Source organism: Zeugodacus cucurbitae, chromosome 4 (assembly GCF_028554725.1).
Source record: "Zeugodacus cucurbitae isolate PBARC_wt_2022May chromosome 4, idZeuCucr1.2, whole genome shotgun sequence".
Lineage (NCBI taxonomy): Eukaryota > Metazoa > Arthropoda > Insecta > Diptera > Tephritidae > Zeugodacus > Zeugodacus cucurbitae.
In genome coordinates, this window is record NC_071669.1 from 67,745,001 (window position 1) to 67,751,500 (window position 6,500).

Below are 6,500 nucleotides of genomic sequence, written 5' to 3' on the forward strand. Positions count from 1 at the left end.
TACTTGTATATTATCCGAGAATTATGCTAAAAAATTAATAATTGGCGCTGTGCGGCAAAAAATGTTAAGATTGCAGTAAATTGATTGCTTCTGCTGTTGAGCAATGGCAACGGCTATAACTGCCAACAATAATAATATGGCAAATTAAACTTTGGTAAGAATGAGCATACATATGTATATATACTCGGAAATATGCAAATAAGTTGGTTTGTAGCGGTGTTTGTTCATCATGGGAACTGCTTTTTTCAGTATATGTACATATATGTATCTCTTGCTCTGTAGTAGAAGAAATAAAAAAATTCATACTAGAAAGATATTTCAATGGATGAACGAACTCGTGAATCCTGGGCATATATGTATGTATATAATATAGATCTAAGTTTAATTGAAAAATCATCATTTATTGGTTTATATTGGCGAAAACATCCAACTTGGAGGTTGGCAAATATCTCCCTTCCGATTTTTTGTTCTTTATTCAATGTTTTATAAAAAGTGTTACAGTGATCGGATTTAGTTCAAATATGCGCCGTTTCCTTCGATAATCTGTTTCCATCTAGACGGCAACTTCATAATACCCCCCTCGGAGTAGCCCCCCTCCTTATCTGCGAAGAACTCGGACAGCCATTTTTCACAAGCCTCTTTTGAGTTCAACTTTATACCACCAAGAGCGTTCGCCATGGACAGGAACAGGTGGTAATCACTTGGCGCTATGTCCGGGCTATATGGTGAATGCGATAAAAACTCCCTACCGAGCTCCCGTAACTTCTGACGAGTCATCAACGAAGTGTGGGGTCTGACGTTGTCCTCGTGAACCACTACAACCTTCCTGTTGGCCACTTCTGGACGCTGCTTGTCGATCGCCTGCTTCAAGCGGTCCAGTTGTTCGCAGTAGATGGTAGAAGTAAACGTCTGGCCATATGGGAGCAGCTCATAGTGGATGATTAACTTCCCATCACACCAAACACACATCAAAACCTACCTGGCCGTAAATCCCGGCTTGGCCACTGTTTAGGACGATTCACCGGCCTTCAACCACGACCGTTTTCGCTTGATATTGTCGTATGTGCTCCATTTTTATCGCCAGTCACCATCCGCTTCAAAAATAGGTCGAGTTCGTTCCGTCTCAGCAGCATAACGCAGGCGTTGATTCGGTCCAGAGGGTTTTTTTTTGTGTCAAATCATGCAGCACCCAAACATCAAGCTATTTTGTGCATCCAGCCTTCTGCAGATGGTTTAAAATGCTTTGGTGACTAACTCCGATCTCCTGGGTGATGTCACGAGGTGCCACATGCCGTCGTCGTCACAGGTCTACCGCCGGCTAGCTTATTCATGGTGTCGTTTTCACCCGCTCTGAGTTGTTGAAACCACTTGTCCAAAGTTCGAAGTGATAGGATACCATCCCCCAAAACAATTTTAATCTCACGGATCGTTTCTCTAGCGGACGCAATATCCAAACTATAATAGCGCCATTTTGTAGGTTATGTCAAGACAAGGCAAAGATGTATAGTATTGCCAGATACGAGTTTTGTAGCGCTTTATACATAGCCGCGAAATTCAAAAGACAATAAGACGGAAGGGAGATATTTGCCAATCATATATATTAAATTTAATTTTTACAAAATTTTATGCATAGTTCTTGAACTCTAGAGGTATTAGCCTACGTTCACTGTATCAAAACTCAAAAAATTACCAAATATAATTCGCTACATTGACTCGATAATTAAATTTCGCAAATGCATGGCAACACCATTAATTTCGACAATTATTTTCCATGCACTAAATTTTAAGTTTTTAATTAATTGACCAATTTTATAAGTATAAACATTTCGGAGAATATAAGAGAGCTGCGTTGAAGCATTTATGTGCAATTCGCAACTTATTTATTTGCAGCGAATGCACTGGCCACACGCTCATCCAGCCGCCGCAGCTTCAATGCACTTGTGGACACACATACATACACACATATGAATATTCGAATATCTGCATTTACACTTATTTCTATTCAAATGAAAGAAAGAATACAAATCGAACTGGCAGCCATAATTCCAATCCGATTTATTTTCTCATAAATGAAAGAAAATTTCTCGTAATTACAGTCATAATGCAACAAATTGATACAGCAGCAGCACCAATTTTTGCTGCAACATTGCCAACAGCACACCGGCATTTGAATTGGCTGCAACGCAGCGGCGGCGGCGGCGCAATTTATACAGTGGCAAGAAATAATCGCCAAAAGTGCAATCTGTGCTCGAGGCATACACACACACACATATATATATATATACATACTCCATTATATAAAAAGTGGCATAAAAATCGGCAAGAAAAGAAAAAATATGCAAAGAAATAATAACACGATTTATCAAATCAAAAGCGAAATAACAAAAAGCACACAATGGCACAGCTCACTCGCATTCGAAATCAAGTTGAACGCGAGCGTCGGTGCATTCACTCGCCGATTAGCGGCGTCTTGGTGCGAATTCGAAATGCATTGCAACGATTTTAAAGAGCACATAATTGACTCAGTCGGAAGTTTGTTGCTAAAAATGAGAGTTTTTCTAAGTCTTTGTTGTCATAAAAAATAATGAATTGATGAAAAGCAGTTACTTAATTTGGAGCTTGAACTGCAAAAGTCACAAAAAAGTTTGCTAAAAGTGACTGAACTACTTTCGGCAACAGGAAGTTGAATATCTTTGTTGTTTGAAGCAACAAATAGAGAAATGAAGATCAATCCAGCTGATACTTACATAATATCTTTCATATTAGTCTATACAGCCATAAAGCGAGGTTTTATTTGAAACAACCTCATTTCGAAAATATCCGATTTGGCCGTGAAGATCCTGGTCTGTGTGCAACGCGTGGAGATGACCTAGATTACATTCTCAGTTTCCTTCAACTATAGTTTAAGTTATCCGATGATCTCTAAGCTTTTTCATACAAAGATGACTAGATGACCAAAATTCAGCCTCATTCATCGCTGAGAGTACATATATATATATATTTGGAGCAGGAACCGCTATAAGCGCGCGTCACTCATTCCTACTTTTTGCTTTTTGGCGCCAACTGGAAACACCAAGTGAAGCCAGGTCACTTTCCACTTGGTCTTTCCATCGGAGTGGAGGTCGTCCTCTTCAGCGGGTTCCTCCAGCAGGCACTGCATCGAAAATTTTCAGAGCTGGAGTGTTTTCATGGATTCGTACAGCGTAGCCGCTGTCTTTTTATTTGCTGAAATATGTCAATGTCGTCGTATAAACCGTACAGCTCGTCGTTCCATCGTCTGCGGTATTCGCCGTTGCCAATGTTCAGAGAACTTTAAATCTTGAAAACCCCAAGAGTCGTCTCATCGAATGTTGACATCGTCCACACTTCTGCGCCATACATGAGGACGGGAATAATAAGCGACTTATAGAGTTTGGTTTTTGTTTCGTCGAGAGAGGACTTTACTTTTCAATTGCCTACTCAGTCCAAAGTAGCACCTGTTGGCAAGAGTTATTCTGCGTTGGATTTCGAGGCTGACATTGTTGATGTTGTTAATCGCTGAGAATATATACGACGATATTACAGTAGCAATATTGAGCTTGAGTACCTTGGCATTGACTTGGACAGTTGGTATTCGACATTGGGTTGCAATTAGCTCCTTCTCCTCAGCAAAGTTCGACTTACTCTAGTGGTATGGTTTCTAGACTTCTGTTATAGCATCTGTGCTTGTGAGACAAAATGGTGAAACCGAATATCAACTTAAAAATTGTTTGGAAGAAGATAAATGATGACCTGTGCTTCATTTTTTTAAGTTTAATCATCTAGGATCTCTAATCTGTAGCTGGCATCACTAAGATATGATGGGCCCAAGGCATTTTATCTTTACTTGCTTATATAAATCCGCTTTAAAACCTTTTCAAATTTGTAATAATCTAATGTGAGATCTCCGTTTTGAGCATCAGCTGTATTGATCCCACTTCGTACAAATGGAGCCATGGAACCTTGCTCATTTATTTGACTTGAATAAGGTCTTGACTAGAAAGCATCATAAAGTCCATTAATTGTATATAAATTATCCTCCAATAATGCGTCATTATTCCCGATCATATCTTGATACCCCAATGTAATTGTATGTAAATCAGGAACTTAAGACAGCAGTAACAGGATGATATGATAATATCTAATATAATATAACTTGGCTTGATTTTTATTTTGATGAACTTTAAAATAAAGTATAGCTCATCATTCCATCTTATGAGAAATACTAATGGAGCTACCTAACCTCCCACCATATTTCAAAATACTTTTCTTACTGATTTCTTTAAAAATTTAAATTTGGAAGAATTTTGAAAACAACAACTATATTTTTAAAGAAACCATATTCAGACCTAAGACTCGGGTTAAAGGTGAGTACAAGTTCAAAGACATTAAGAAGTTCGGTGACATCTATTGTCAGAAAGAGCAGGCTCTCTAGATGGTCTCTGATGCAACTTGCCTTAAAGAGGAAAACGCGATTCTAGTCCATTACATGGCATTGCACTTCTACTATAAATTATCATGAATGTAGAGAAGGGTAAATAAAAATGCATTACTCAATTGCGTCGAGGCCTATGATGAGAATCGAATGCAGCAACACACACACTCGCACACACGCACGCATGCAACGCGTTGCATTGATGATTAATATGGTCAAGTTGTTTCTTAGTTTCGATTTGTTGCCATTGTTGTGCGGTTGTAAGGACAACAGCAAAAAAAGAATTGCTTTGCTTTGTACGCAGCAATGACTAACGGAAATATTTGAATCGCCGTTGCAATCGAGGGAGCGGGTGGACGGTGCAACAAGACGACTAATGCTACTCAGCCTTTACTACCGGCATTATATGCTCGCTCTTGCATTGTTTTGCGGCTGGCTATGCCAGCTTATTGAATGCCATTTCCTTGTACTTTGTTGTTTTGAAAAGTTGGAAAATAAAACGAAAGCTGATTTTGAGGCACACGCACACATATGTGAATTTTCCGTGATGCCATGCAACATCAAGTGTGTGTGTACGCACGCATAAAGGCTGCACGGAGTAATTATTCTTCGCATAGTTCGCTTGTAATACGAAGGGGGTCTCCAGTCTCCAAGTACTTGTATGAGTGTGTGTGTCTGTGTTTGTGTGCGTATTTATCCTTTACATGCAGATGAGAAATGCTTTGGCTATGCAATTCATAGTGCATACTGCGTTGCAAAAACCGAATAAAAACAACAACAACAAAGCAACTTTGCTGCAACTACAGTTTTTTGCTTGTTGTTGTTGGCTGTGCTCCTTTCGTCAACGTCCAACGTCGGCCGGCTCGTTAGAAGTTAGCAGCCACTCTCCTTTCGGCCGCACACACTATTTCGTTGCTGTCATCACTTTTCTCGCCTATAAATTGTTTGTTGCTGTACTTGTAGCTGCAATTGCGTTTCGTGGCTTTCATCAACGGCACCAATTTTTTTTCGGTTTACTGTCGGCTTACTATTTCCTATTTCTACCTTTACGTTGTTCTCGGAACCTTTCAAATCCAATGTGAATTGCATGCGTGTTGTTGTTGTTGTGCGATATTGTTCATCACCGTGTTATTGTTGTTGTAGCGCCTGTGGTTGATAGTCCTTCGTTGCAGTCTTAAATGCATGGTCAGCAACGGCGAATTTTCCAACTAAAACTGCGCCTAGCAACCCGGCGAGATGGATACAACATACATGTATAAATACAGTTATATGAGTGTGTTTGTATGTGTGTGCGCGTCTGTCGATGCTTTAGGCCGGAAATCAAATTTTTACCCAGCTTCTCATGTCTATTCTTCCTGCCTACGTGTGCGGCTTTGTGCGTTGTGCATGTGTTGAAAATCTAAATAACGGCAATTGGCCTCGACGTTGCATCTCAGCGCCGAAAAAGGTGGTCCGAAGATGCATTTCTCATCGCCATGTATAGTGCGCGGCCGCCCGGACGGCGCCATTGTTCCACGCAACCGCTAACACCACCACCAGCTACCAGCGTTGTGTTGCATGCAGCGAGCGCCTTTGTTGTTGTGGCGACTGTCAGCTTGGCGGTCGTCGGCTGCTAATATCGGCATTTCAACGACGATAATGTCGTCGTTCGCCGTTGCAGTTTGTCGTGTAGTAAGGGCCACCAGCGTTGCTTGAGTCGGTGTCGGTGTGACGAGTGTGTGTGTGACGAGCATTCTAGAAGCTTTCGCCCGCTTTTATCACTCTCCATTGTGCATAGAAACTGGCGTCCTGCAACCATTTGCCGAAGCTATATACTCCTTTGTTGCACATGCACCTAGCGTTGTTGCACCAAACGACTGTCTGCCACAGCACAACACAAATGCACGCATAAATACATTCTACTAACAACTTGTTGTTATTGTTGTTGTAGTGATGCAATTTATAAGTTTTGCTTTATTTCTACGAATCGACAACATTGCTTTGGCGAGCTTGCTCTCGTGTGTGTGTTTGAGTGTTTATGTGTGCGTGTCGTTTCCTACTTCAATAT